The following is a 13,988-nucleotide window of genomic DNA, read 5'->3' on the forward strand; positions in this document are numbered from 1 at the left end:
ACTGTTGTGGTCTCTCCCGTTGCGGAGCACAGGCTCCGGAAGCGCAGGCTCAGCGGCCATGGCTCACGAGCCCAGCTGCTCTGCGGCATGTGGGATCTTCCCAGACCAGGGCACGAACCCGTGTCCCCTGCATCGGCAGGCAGACCCCCAACCACTGCGCCACCAGGGAAGCCCTAAATATTCTTTTTAAAATAATATCTTTTCTTTTTTATTGGATGCAGTGTCTTTACTTACTATTCTGAGACTTTAGTGATGGCTTTGTTTAAAGTTCCTCATGCAAAATCTCCATTTCCTCTACGGTGAATTTTTATTTATTTGTTTCTTTGGAATTTTTAAAATTAATGTTTAGTTGATTTACAGTGTTTCAGGTGTACAACAAAGTGATTCAGTCATATATATGTATATGTGTGTGTGTATATATATATTCTTTTTTCAGTTTCTTTTCCACTATAGGTTATTACAGATATTGAGTATAGTTCCCTGTGCTATACAGTAGGTCCTTGTTGGTTATCTATTTTATATCTAGTAGTGTGTTTCTGTTAATCCCAAACTCCTGATTTATCCCTCCCCCCTTCCCCTTCAGTAACCATAAATTTGTCTTCAGTGTCTTTGAGTCTATTTCTGTTCTGTAAATAAGTTCGTCGTATCATTTTTTAAAGATTCCGCATATAAGTGCTATCATATGGTATTTGTCTTTCTCTGACTTACTTTCCTTAGTAATGATCATGCCTAGGAGCATCTGTGTTGCTGCAAATGACGTTACTTCATTCTTTCTTATGGCTGAGTAATATTCCATTGTCTATATAGACCACATCTTCTTTATCCATTCATCTGTTGATGGACATTTAGGTTGCTCTGTTTGTTTTATTTGCACCTTCCAGGTAGGATGCTCCCCTCAGATTCTGGTGATGCCTGGCAGTGGCTCATGATTGGTGTGGAAGATTAGCTACACATGATCGGTGTGATCGCATTGAGTGACGCTCTCATCTTCTGAATTACTGCTGTAGACATCCAGCCGACCTCCTTAGTGATCGTCCTTTACCTTGTTCACTCTTTAGGGTGTGTAGATCTTATTACAACTCTTACTTGGGAAAGAGGACCAACCAGGGCTCTGGTTGGATTGGCTAGCAGGCTGAATGGAGCCAGCACGGTGTTATTTGATTTTATCTTAAAGAAAAAATAACTTTTCAGCACAGTGATTTTGAGTCAATTGAATGTGAGTGCCTTTGAAGTCACAGTCTCTCCAGCTGTGTCACTCGATTCTCCAACCGGAAGAGAAACACAAGGAGGGTGAGAAGCTCCCTGTAAGGGGCTCCCTGTCCAGATGGGAGGTGGACATGCACACACACCATTGTTGACGTGCTTTCTGTGGCTGGAGGAGGTGTTTACGACAAGTCAGGGCACAATTTACTTTGCCTGGGGAGTCAAGAAAGGTTTCACAGAGATGAAATCAGAAGATACATAAAATAAGTACCTACACGTAAACTGGATTGAAATGGACATTTCTTGCCCAAAAGCCCTGTCTTCAGCCCTCCTGTCTTAGGGTTTGCTTCACTTGTCCTGTTTAGTGACTGCTTTGACTCAGTAATTTTCATAAGTGAACTGATTTTAACATTCTTGGGGGCATAAATTAAATACAAAATATCTAACTTGGACCCGTGTATTTCATTTGCAGACCCTGGGTGGGTCTAAATCTACTTTGCAGGCTTTCATTGTTAATCTTGAATTGTTTTAAACAAGTGAAATATTTAAGACATTTGTGTGGGACAACACTGTAGCAAATTGTGTTTGTTTGATCCCGTATTAGGACTCAGTCATGCTAGCTCTTTTTCTCTGTTTTGTTTGATGAAAACAAATCAGTTTCGTTTTGGAGTAAGTACATGGCATTTCCACTAGAGGGAGGAGAAGTGCTAATTTTAAACATTGAGGGAGGAGCTGTTCTTTTTGCCGAGATAATCACTCCCTTCATTACACACAAACTGTGCTTGGATAAACAACGGTGGTTCCTTTCTTTTTTTTCCCTTTCATTTTTATTTAAATGTATGCTCTAATGGGAGAACAAAGGACAAACCGTGGAACATTTCTAGGTCAAAGTAGCAAGTATTGAAAAGTGGCTAATTTCTTGCTTCAAGAATTCTAAACACAGCCCTGGGGTCAGAAACATTTTCAAAAGAAGACCTTAGTGATCAGAGAACTCCATCTCTTTCTTTAATAGCTCTGGAAAATGAGGCCCAGAGACCTGCCCTGCCCAGGTTGGAGAATTTGCTAGTAGCAGATGCAAAAATAGAAATGTTGCCCAGTTCTTTTTCTTGTGCTCTTTATAATGCAATAGATTTGGTCAGCATATCTGATGCCATAAATATTATAGACACATACCTACATATATGTTTTTGTACATGTATATGTATGCATCTATTTTCCTCCCTCTGATGTTTACGATTTGAGATCTGGCATTAAGAAATATTCTGGGGCTTTTATGTGTCCTTGTTTACTTGCTCTTAAAACCGCCCCACCCCAACTCCCCTCCTTGTATTACTCTAGATGCAAAAAGCATTGCTTATGTAGGGTATGGCTAATGGATTCAGCATGGTCCAAGAGCTGGTAATTACTGACCAATCACCAAAATACCATGGTTTAAAAAACACACTATAAACTTTCCTGTGAAGTCTCCAAAAGTTTTATTAACATGCATGACATTAGTGGCTGTACTTATTTTGCCATAATTGAGGGTGTGTCCCGTTTCTCTAGAATAATAAGGCATTTGAGGGAGTTCTCATATTTCACTTCTGGCTGAACCCGGTCTGTAAGCTCTTACAAACAATGCATTTTGTGCTCATCTTTGAGGTAGGAAAGAATATTTTCTGAGTTTTAACTGAAAAAACAACCATACGCACACACCCAAATTTTCTATTCTGAAGTTTTTTTAAAAAAAAAACAAAGCGAGGCCATTAACTAATGAGTGCTTTTTGAAGCCATAAAAGATTTTTCAACATTTTCTCTAGTCAGAACTTTCAGTAAGGAGTTTTCCCCTTACCCCTGAATAGTCTGACTAGCAGTTCTGGTCTATTTCTACCCGAGGAGAGCTTCATTAAAAGTGAGTGTTAGGCTTAGTGTTGGGGAATGTGGAGATGCATGTATAAAAACTGTGATCATTCTTTTTTTTCCCTTCCATTTTTATTGAGATATAATTGACACACAGCGCTGTATATGTTTAAAGTATACAGCATAATGATTTGACTTGATACCTCATGAAATGATGATCACAAGAAGTTTAGTGAATATCCATTATCTCTCTCTTTTTTTTAAATTAATTTATTTATTATTTATGTTTTGGCTGCATTGGGTTTTCATTGCTGTGCGTGGGCTTTTCTCTAGTTGTGGCGAGCGGGGGCTACTCTTCTTTGTGGTGCACGGGCTTCTCATTGCGGTGGCTTCTCTTGTTGTGGAGCACGGGCTCTTGTTGAGGAGCACAGGCTCTTGTTGCGGAGCATGGGCTCTAGGTGCGCAGACTTCAGTAGTTGTGGCACGCGGGCTGTAGAGTGCAGGCTCAGTAGTTGTGACGCACGGGCTTAGTTGCTCTGCAGCAAGTGAGATCTTCCCGGACCAGGGCTCGAACCCGTGTCCCCTGCATCGGCAGGCGGATTCTTAACCACTGCGCCACCAGGGAAGTCCCATCCATCATCTCTTATAGATATAAAATTAAATAAATAGAAAAATGTTTTTCCTTGTGATGAGAGCTCCTAGGATTTGCTCTCTGGACAACTTTCATTTATAATGTACGGAAGTGTTAATTATATTTATCGTGTTGTACGTCACATCCCTAGTACTTACGTATCTTACAGCTGGGAGTTTGCACCTTTTTACCACTTTTATCCTATTCCCCTCCCCCCTCCTCTGCCTCTGGTAACCACAAATCTGATGGTGGCCACTCTTTTAATGAAAATATGTATCATCTTCCACTTTTTTTGTGCATAAATATAAGTGAAGTAATGAGTGAAAGCACTTCTGGCTGTAAGCGGACGTAGGTGTCATTCCCAACTGGGTGGATCTGTGACCGTGCGTAAGTTACTCTCTCTCTTTGCAAACCAAAACCATCAGGCTGGAAGAGGACCAAGGGCCCTCCACTTCCATTGGCCATAGTTTCATAATTGCATCATGAATGGAATTCACCTATGACCCTAAATCCCTTATAATTTTTAACAAGATTGTAGCACAGGGTTTGTTGTTTTTATACCATTTTGTTACTGTTTTAATAACTTGGGAAAGCCTGGTGTTGGTATGTAATGTGTTACATTGTGTGTTGGTTCCCACAAAACGTCTAGGTAAATTAGCCTTCTGTAAAAAATTACCTTTAAATTCCTTAGGGGAGTCTAGTGTGACTTACAGTGTGACTAAGGAGGATGCAGCTGTCACTCCCGCTCAGTGGAACCTCTGTTTTCCTCCTAAGAACTGCGGCGGTAACCTCGACCCTGGTGTTTCTGCTGACACTCTGCTGTCCCCTATAGCCTGCTCTTTGTGCAGCATCCAGTGTGATCCTTAAAAGTCACCTTGTTCATCACACTCAGGGGTCTTCCTTTAAGTCTCCTTTTGGTATTTCTCCTAAAAGGCCTTCCACATTACTTGATCTGAAATACCTTTCATCATCCTCTTCCACTTAGCGCTAACTCATGACTACCTGTGTCTCTCCATGTCTGTGTCTGTGCCTGTGTGTTTGTCTACAATTATCACATTTATATCCATACCCATAATTATATATCTGTACTCATAACCATATCTCTATCTATGTCCACACCCATACTTATAGCTATATCTCTGTGTATAGTATGTGCGTGTTTACCTGTACTTTTGCACTAGAATGTGCCCTCTATGAAGGCAGAGGCTTTCTTTTTCTCATTGCTTTAATCCCAGTGCCTAGGACAGTGCCTGGCATATAATAGATGCAAAGTAAGTATTTGTCAAAGCGAGGAACAAATATCCCGCTTGTCAGGATTTGGGTTTTGGCTTTTATTAGCTCTGTGGGCAAGTTACTTAACTTCAGTGTGACTTTATTTTCTCATTTCTCCATCAGGGACGTCATCATTTCCCTCAGAGATCTGATGTGAGAATGAAATGAGATGATACAAGGAAGAGGAGCTGCTGGTCCTGGCCCAGAAAAGGCACCACGTTAAGGTTAATTCCCTACTTCCTTCTTCTGTCTTGCTGAGCACATTCTGACTTTCACAAATCTGTGGGCTCAAAGGGAAGCACACCTATTAGTATTCACTGCTGAGTCATTTCCAGAGCTGGCAAACTGAGCCTTTCCAGCTCTGGAAGATTATAAACATAAACACTCTTTTCCACAGGAGAGACTGCCAAAACACAGAGCTGATTTGCCCACGAATTTAAGCATGGCAGTGGTAAATATATATATGTGTATAAAGTCAATAACAATGGCAGCTTATTATTTAATTTTATTAACAGACAAAAATTGAGAGTTAAGAGCTATACTTTTGCTATCTAGGTGACATGAGCTTAAGCATTTACCCCATCGCCCAGCACAAGAGATCATGTTTCAAAAATGAAAAACTTTCAGGAAGGCCTCTTTCCATTTGTATTTAAAAACCAAATGTTTCCAACAGAGAATTATCTCCCTTAGAAAGAGAAACCACTTTAGTCAATAAAAATATTAACCCTAAACATCTGCTAAGAGTCTCACATGCATTATTGCACATATTGTTCACATTAAATCTATGAACCATAATACTGTTATAAACTTATATCTATTTTGAAGTGATTTAACCAGCCCGAGGTCACAGGGCTAGTTAATGGTGGAGCCAGGAATCATGCTATGTTTGCCTGACCCTGGAACCAGCGAGGGCCCCTAAGCACTGTACTTGAAGGCCTCAGGTGACAGCAAAGCCAGTCCCAGTGACCGTTCAATCTAAATATATAATTAAATCAAAACCAAAGATGAAAACTGAAAAACAAATATACCCAGATTTGTACAGCTTTGTATTTGTATAGCTCTTTGTTAGTTACAAATGGTCCCTTTATAAGTTGTCTCAGTCCATCCTATGTAGGAGTGGGTGAGACTTTATATCACTTTATAGATGAAGGAGGAGAGGTTATACGACTTCACTGAATGCCCCCAGGTAATAACGAATAGAGCCTGGACTCCACCTTCTGACTGTAGATCCTTGTTCTGTCCCCTGCTCTCCTTGACTTTCTAGGAGAAAACCTCCTCTTCTATACTTAGAGACTTGTTACCCATTGACAGAGTATCTTCTAAGTGTCAATTACTCTGGTAGCTGTTGTGAGCACAGGGGTCTTAGATAAACACAGACACTATCCCTCCTCTCTGGAGGTCAGAGACACAGATAAAAAACAAATAAATACATACGACGTTAGTGCCCTGGTGGTGTTCGTGCCACAGACGAAATTAAAATATGTGCAGTAGATAGGGAGAGTCAGGCTGGGGAGAGGGTTGAGGTTTTAACTTGGGTGGTGTGAGGAGATTGCTCTGCTAAAGAGATACTTGAATACCTGGAAGAAGTGAGAAGTTCCAGCCGTGCGCTTATCAGGAGTGACTGCACGTGCCAAGGCCCTGAGGTGATAGGAGGATTCTTGACGTGTATGAGGAATAAGAAGGAGGCCATGGGAGCTGCATCAACCAGGCAGCGGATGAGTCTACAACTCTGAGGGTTGTGTCTTCCACCGTGGAGGGCAAGGACCGGCAAGTTCAGCAAATCCGAGGCTTTGGTGCTGACAGACAGGCACGTGGAGGGAACCGCCCTCGGCAGGTAGAGAAGGGGCCCTGAAGGAGCGGGAACTCAAAAGTGATTCAGGCACAGATTATGTTCAGCCTCTCCTTAAAGGAGTGAACTGTGTATCGTAAATGTGATGAGCATTCCCTGAGGACGGTGAAGCCCGACTGGATGAGCACCAGTTACAAGCATTTGAGGAAAAGCCCTCAGCAGGAAATGGCCGTCTCTCTCCACAGACTGAAACCTTCCTGGCAGAGACCACGCGTTTTTATCCTATTTCCCAGAAGAGCTCGGCTGCTCTGGGTCCGCGTATATGAATTATCTAGAGTGAAGTCAGATGGGGCAAAGTCATGCGAGTCTTTTTAATTAATAGGATTCCTAAGTTCTCATTGGAAGGCAGCCCTATGCATCCCATTTTTTCCCTATTTGACATTTATGTAGCCCTCTTTACCATGTAAAATATCTTATCCCTTTGTATTGTCACAGCAAAACTGTGAAGTAGGGGAGTACGAGCGATATCGTCTTTCTCTCTTTCCCTCCCTCCCTTGAGGAAATGGAAAGTGAAATGGTATTTGATATGATGGGAAGTGCTGGAACTCCAGAGACCTCAGTGGCTTCCTCTGTGTGGCCTGGTCAGACCCCGCCAGAAGGGGACACGGTGGCAGGTCAGGCTGTGACAGTGTGGGGCGGGACAACGGGGGCCCTTCCGGAATCTGCAGGCCCTCTGTGCGGCCCTGTTGGCTCCCAGGCCACGTGGGTGGTGGACGGAGCATCTGGAGACCAGGGTCCAGGACCCGAAGAACACAGAGCATCTGAACAAACTTGGGGAAATCACGCTCCCGCTTCAGCCTGCCCTTCTCTCATCGGTAAAGGGGGGAGTAACGTTACATTTATTTAAGTAACATTTCTATAGGTCTTATTTCCGGCCAGTTGTGGTTATAAGCACTCTACAGACATTAACTTGGTTAATTCTGCAGGCGACCCCCTGAGGTAGGTCATACTATTATCGGCATTTTGCTGGTGGGGAAGGGAAGCCGCGGGAGGGTGAAGCAGCTTGCTCAGGGCCGCAAGCTAGTGCCTGGTAGGGCCGGAATTCAAATCCGAGCAGGCTGGCTCCATCTTCTGGCTTTAAGCTCTCGCTCTGCCGCCTCCAGTGCAAGATCTCTACGTTCCCTCTTAGCCCTCCCATCTGGCGAGGGTAATTTTATGAGCTGAGATTTCAGCCCATACGGGGAACTCTTGCTCTAATCCATTACACCAAACTGCACGCTCTGATCTGATCACCCGGCCTTCCCTTGAGGCAGTGTTGGCGTCGGAAATGTCCACTGTGTGAGTTGGCCGGGATGCTGACTTACACAGAAGTGAGAACTCAGGGCCTCTGTGTACACTGATATCACCAGTGATTTCTACTTTTAAGCTAGGAGACTGTAGGTGCTGATGTAGGTGAGGTGCCTGGCCCTGGGACCCCCTCTCCTTTCTCATGAGCTCCCCTGCTCCCCTGTTGGTTCCACTCACCTCTGCTGGGATGACCCCAAACTGTGTCGTTAGCGCTCACTCCCCACAAGGTTAAGTTAGATTAAGGAGGAACCACAAGCACACCTCCTCTCCTGCTGCCCGCTGGCCCTCTCTCCTCCCCCGAAAGCTGGAACACGCTCACAGCGCCCCACAAAGAAGTAGAGCCCCCTGCACATAAGTCTGCAACCCACACTGAGGCCGGACCTGCCGGGGGTTCTTTTCCAGCCCCTACTTCAATTCATCTCTCGAGGGGCCCACGGGAAGCTCCACCCCTCCTCTGGGGACCTCTGAAGACAGTTCTTGGGGGTCTAAGGTTCCTTTTTCTCTTTTTGCAGACAAAAGTACATCTTATTCCTGAACCGTAGCTGCAGACTTGAATTTCCTTTGTACTGCTGGCCTCTTTCACCCGCAGCTCTGACACAGCTGAACCTCAGCCTCACCTCCTGTCAGGTCGACTCAGGTCCATGTGGTCAACGGCCCCTCCGTCCTTGAGGTCTGGGATGCTTTGCCCGTGCGGTCCTGGATGTCTGTGATCATGGTCCCTGACGTTCCTCTTCTGAAGTGACCCTGTGTTTCTCTCTCACTCTCTGTCCCCTTGTCCTCTTTCCCGTGTTTTCCATGGAAAAACGAAGCCACTGTAGCCTCTTCCCAGTTACAGGAATAATCTCTCTGTAAACAGCTTCACTAGTTAAGAGCTCTCATCAAAGCCCTTTTCTTTTCTTGTTCCTCAATAGCTTCTGTCTTTGTTTTTTTTTCTTAAACACATTATATTTTCGGAGAAGTTTTTGGTTCACAGCGATCTTGAGAGGTGGGCACAGAGGCTGCTCACATAATCCTCCTGCCTCCACGCAGGCACAGCCTCCACCATCATCAGCATCCCCCGCCAGAGTGGTCCATTTGTGACAACCAAGGGGCCTCTGTCGACCATCATGATCACATCAAGTCCACAGTTTACAACAGGCTCCATTCTTGGAGTTATACATTCCATGGCTTTGGACAAATGTATGATGACACATATACACCGTCACAGTATTAATCGGAATAGTTTCGCTGCCATAAAAATCCTCTGTGTTCTACCTCTTCTTCTCCCCACCCGCCTTCTACCCCGACTTGTGACAACGCCTGATCTTTCTTTCTGTCTCCACAGTTTTGCCTTTTCTAGAATGTCATATAGTTGGAATCATACAGTAGGTAGTCTTTTCATATTGGTTTCTTTCACTGGTAATATGCGTTTAAGTTTCCTTCATGTATTTTCATGGCTTGATAGATTATATCTCTTTAGTGTTGAAGAATATTTCATTGTGTGAATGCACCACAGTTTATTTCTCCACTCACTTACTGCAGGACATCTTGGTTGCTTCCAAGTTTTTGCAATTATGAGTAAAGCTGCTATAAACATCTGTGTGCTTCTGCCTTTCTTGTTTTGCTTTGAAAGTTTTTCTCATTTCCAAGATAAATTAAAAAAAAATTTAATATCCTGATTTTCTTCTATTTGCTTCTATTTTATAATCCATGTGAAATTATTTTAGTGTTAGGATATATATTAATGTTTCTCTTCAGCTGTCTTTCGAGTTATTTTGACGGCAAGAGTTACATTTTGCACTTCTTTGAAATTTACCTAAGATGTACCAAAATGCTTGGCATGTACATAGCACTAAATACTTATTAGCTGTAATGATACGTATTTGCTTTAATAAGTATCAAGCAGAACCACTAACATGTAAAGGCTGCTAATATAGTAGTAATAACTACCATTTGTCGAGCAGTTGTTATGTGCTAGGTAGATTCTATAAACTCTACCCATTTTAAATCCAACAACCTGGCAAAGTATGTATTATTGTCTCTATTTTATACATAAGAGAACTGATGATCTTGAGATCACACATCTTAAAAGTAGCAAAGCTGGGGCTGGAACACAAGTTGATGTATCTTCAAAACACCAAGATTTTCCAACACCTATTGCTGTCAATAATAGTGGAGAGAGGAGGTGAGTGATGTATGGACATACAGAGTAACCTCTTTCTGGTCCACTAACTGGAATTTATAGTCCTAAGGATTCAGTCTTAACATCAAATATTTTATTGAATTGGATTTAAACCCCTTTACCATCTACTGAGCCCAATGAGGTAATACTTAGCAAATGCTACATGTTGGCTTTTGGCCCAGTGCAGGGGATACGAGCACTTCGCAGTGATAATTTTCTCCTAATTGGTTGTAACTAATGCACTGCCATCCTGGAATTTGTCACTTACCTAAATGTACTTTCGCACATGGACCATGGTCTCCACATAAATGCACACTTACACACACTAGAAACAGCTTGGTGAGAGGCAGGTGGGATGAAGAAGGATGTGCCTGAGTGGGCAGTAGGTGACCTGGTGGACCGCCACCTTCTACGAAATCTCTTTTGGATGAGGGAGGATGGCTGGAAGAACAGGAATTGGGACTCGAGAGGCCAATGGAGAGGCAAGGCTGAGCCAACGTCACTGTGTCTCCTGGGCTGGTCTTCCTTCTTCAGAGGCTTATTTTCTCATAAGTAAAATGGAGAAGCTTGGTTAGATCTGCCACGTCAAGCTGTGCTCTGTGGAGGTTACTTGGGGTCATCGTAAGTAAGAAATGAGAGCCAGAGGGATCTGAGTGCTCTGCTCCCACTCAGGCCCATAGCTCTCTGCTTTGCCCATCTTACGGTTTCTATGGCGAACAACATGCAAACCACTGAAAGTGAGCCTGCCCCAGAATGGCTCCAGGGAGGACGTTCTGAGAGCTTACCGCTTCTCTCCCATCTCCAAGAGCCCCCAGTGCATGTGCTCTGATGAAGGTTGGCATGACGAGCACAGAGGACGCTGCCTGTGTGGCTTCCCAGGAACTCCCACTGGCCAGCGCACAACAGAAGGTAGGGAGGGTGGCAAAAAAGAGAAGCAGGTGGAAGTAACCTGGGTTAGTCTCGGCCCCCATGGGAGGAGGTAGACAAATGCTCACCAATAGCCATCCAGTCCCCTGTGAAAGGAGCTAATGTAGTAGAGGGTGGTCAGGGCATCTGTGTCCCCATGAGGAGCTCCCAGGGCTGGCAGGAGCTGAGGACATATGGAGTGCCCACCCACCTGCCCAGCTGACCCGCTTCAGGCAGTGCCAACTGCAGCCAGGGGCAGCTGTCCTGGGCCAGGGGGACATCTGAGTCCTGGAAGGGCATACCAGGAGCCTCAAAGGGAAGGCATACGAGACAGATCCAGGAATTGAGGTGACATGAAACTTTCAGAGGGAGAGGCACCTTTAGCTTTCTTTTTGTTAAAATATCAATGAATTCATCTCTCTGCGTATCTAAGTCTCCCCCTTCTTTCTCTGTCTCTGTCTCGCTTTCTCTCTGTCTCTCATCTATATTCTGTTGAGCTGTGATCTTCAGTACTCCAGGGATCTTAAAGTTTCCACATCAGCTGTAGTAAAATTGCATAAGATGTCTTGATGGTAGTGTGAATTCTCAGTGCCTTGGGGCCAGGCTGAAACCCACAAGCTTGAAAGATCTGGACTTTGTAGGAGAAGCAGAATTGGAGGGAGAGAGAGAGAGAGAGAGAGAGAGAGAGAGAGAGAGAGAGAGAGAGGAAACAAATGAATTCAGGAAGATCCACAAGGAGCCTCATTTCTGTCTTTCTCGAGCTGGTGGGAAATTAGCAAATGACTTAACCTGTCTGAGTGTCATGTTCCACATCTGTTAAAAGAGGATTTAGATTAACTTTAGATTGCTAAAGCTAATAGTAATATCTACCTTCCAAATTTATTTTGAGAATTATTAGGAAAGAGTTTGAGTAGTCTAATATTTCCAAAATGAGCTCCGTAGATGGCAGCTGTAATTGTACACAGGTTAACACCAGCTCTGATGGCTGTCTTTGTCTGTGTGGCCCTGTGACCATGATCGTATTGTGTTCTATTCCTTCTAGGCAGACGGAACCCACCATGCACATGTGGTATTGTGTCAGCATGTCGCTTTCTTGGGCCTGTTGAAAAGGTCAAAGAATACAAATTTGGAGAAAAAGTTAAAAGATTTAGTTAAGTCTGAAAAAGCAGTTGTCTACTTTCCAATTCTTATCTTTCCTCATTGCCTTTTCCACCAAAATTCCAGCCTTTCCAGGAAACCTTTCCAAATCAATCAGAAGTCAGAAGTGTGCGCTGGCATCCCCAAAATGTGAGCTCCAGAACCATCATTCATTTCTTGCCTGGTTTGGGACATCACTTCTGGTCTGGACCGGCCACTTTCCTGTTCTGGAAATCCAGCCTATTGGACTTCATGGTTCTGAAGTCCATTCAACCCGGGTAAGTTCTGCGATTCTCTCCCTCTTCATCCTGCGATCACAGTTTCTACACTCAAATTCAGAGACCTGGTCTGATAACTCCAAAACTTATGATGGAGAAATTAAAAGAATATTTTAATTTTAAAATATTGAATATTTTAATATTTGAAATTGAAATGGTTTGTGGTTGGCCCCTTCTCAGAATCTTTCTGATGAAATTTGATTATGTAGATCCAGCATTTTATCAAAATTGAGGAATATTTTCTATTTTATTTTTTTAGTTGGAAGCCCTTTGGCTCTAAGCATCAGAGGAAATGAAGAAGGGACGTGAAGCTGTTACCAGGATGGACTGCATGAAATCTCATTAACTGAGAACACAAGGGACCAGACAAAACAGATTTTGAATTAATTAGTTTGCAGTATGTGAAAGCATTGCTGAGAAATATAGGACATTTTATTGGCTAAGAAATTCCCATTCATTATATTACTCGATGCAATGTTAAGTCAAATGATAAATGGGAATGATGTTTCTTTATTTTTGGGCAAATGATAGGTGGTTTGGGAAATACTGTATTCGGTTCTCAGCTATCTGGATGAAATTTATCAGATTCTTGCTTATTGTCATAATTTTAGGTTGTATCCTGTCAGCTCTCAAGTTCTGTTCTTTAATAAATTTTTTCCTTTCCATGTGAATCCCGAGTGATCTAATGGATAACCAGACATCCCATGTTTTGTTTTATTTATTTTTTAAAATATTTATTTATTTAGGCTGCGCCAGGTCTTAGTTGCGGCACGCGGGGTCTAGTTCCCTGACCAAGGATCGAACCCGGACCCCCTGCGTTGGGGAGTGCAGAGTCTTACCCACTGGACCATGGGGGAAGTTCCCCCATGTTCTGTTTTAAATGTATTGATTCCTAAAGATTCAATACTAGTTTTTCACTTTAAGATCTTTCTTTTTTCTTCAAACGTGGCTCGTGGTCATCAGAGAGAAGCTTGGCTTCTTCACCTTGTGTTTGGAGGCACTTAAGCTTTTCCATTTCCAGCTCCGAGGTTCCCGGACACTGGGCTGCCTCTGGCTGTGCTCTGGCCGCCTCAGCAGCGCGACTCACAGTGCGTTTTGGTTGCTGTCTCCTGACTCACAGCGTGTGTGGTGAGGTCTATGAGGAATTTTCACGTCTGTGCTTATTAACCTTTCCTCCTTGTGTTAGAGTCGGCTTAACCCAGGGCCTTGAGAAGATTAGGCTGTCATGAAATACTCCACGTAACAGGGAGGAAAGAGTAGCCCAGCTGAGCATGGAGCAATGGGGCTGAGCGAACGGGAAGAGTGTGATGGGGATGCTTGGGGTGAGCTGATGCGTGTCCCCCGCAACTTCTGTAAAGTCCTCTCCCATCCTCTTGGTCGGAGCTTCCTCTCTTCCCTGCTCACCCTCCTTCTCCTGGCTAAGCC

The 13,988-nt window shown here is 43.7% G+C and overlaps 1 long non-coding RNA gene across 3 annotated transcripts; it reads left to right on the forward strand.

The window, feature by feature from the left end:
* Positions 1–3,676: 3,676 nt before the first annotated feature.
* Positions 3,677–13,261, forward strand: LOC113624101 (uncharacterized). 3 transcript variants are annotated; one of them, XR_003434215.1, is made up of 4 exons: positions 3,677–5,169; positions 8,594–8,751; positions 12,373–12,563; positions 12,823–13,261. It is a non-coding gene; the product is annotated as an uncharacterized LOC113624101 (long non-coding RNA). The 3 variants fall into 3 exon arrangements; XR_003434213.1 differs by lacking the exon at positions 8,594–8,751 and having other exon boundaries at positions 3,688–5,169; XR_003434214.1 differs by lacking the exon at positions 3,677–5,169 and having other exon boundaries at positions 5,177–8,751.
* Positions 13,262–13,988: the final 727 nt, after the last annotated feature.

The sequence above is a fragment of the Aethalodelphis obliquidens genome, unplaced genomic scaffold (assembly GCF_003676395.1).
Source record: "Aethalodelphis obliquidens isolate GAN/ISIS:26980383/991018 unplaced genomic scaffold, ASM367639v1 scaffold12, whole genome shotgun sequence".
Taxonomy (NCBI): domain Eukaryota; kingdom Metazoa; phylum Chordata; class Mammalia; order Artiodactyla; family Delphinidae; genus Aethalodelphis; species Aethalodelphis obliquidens.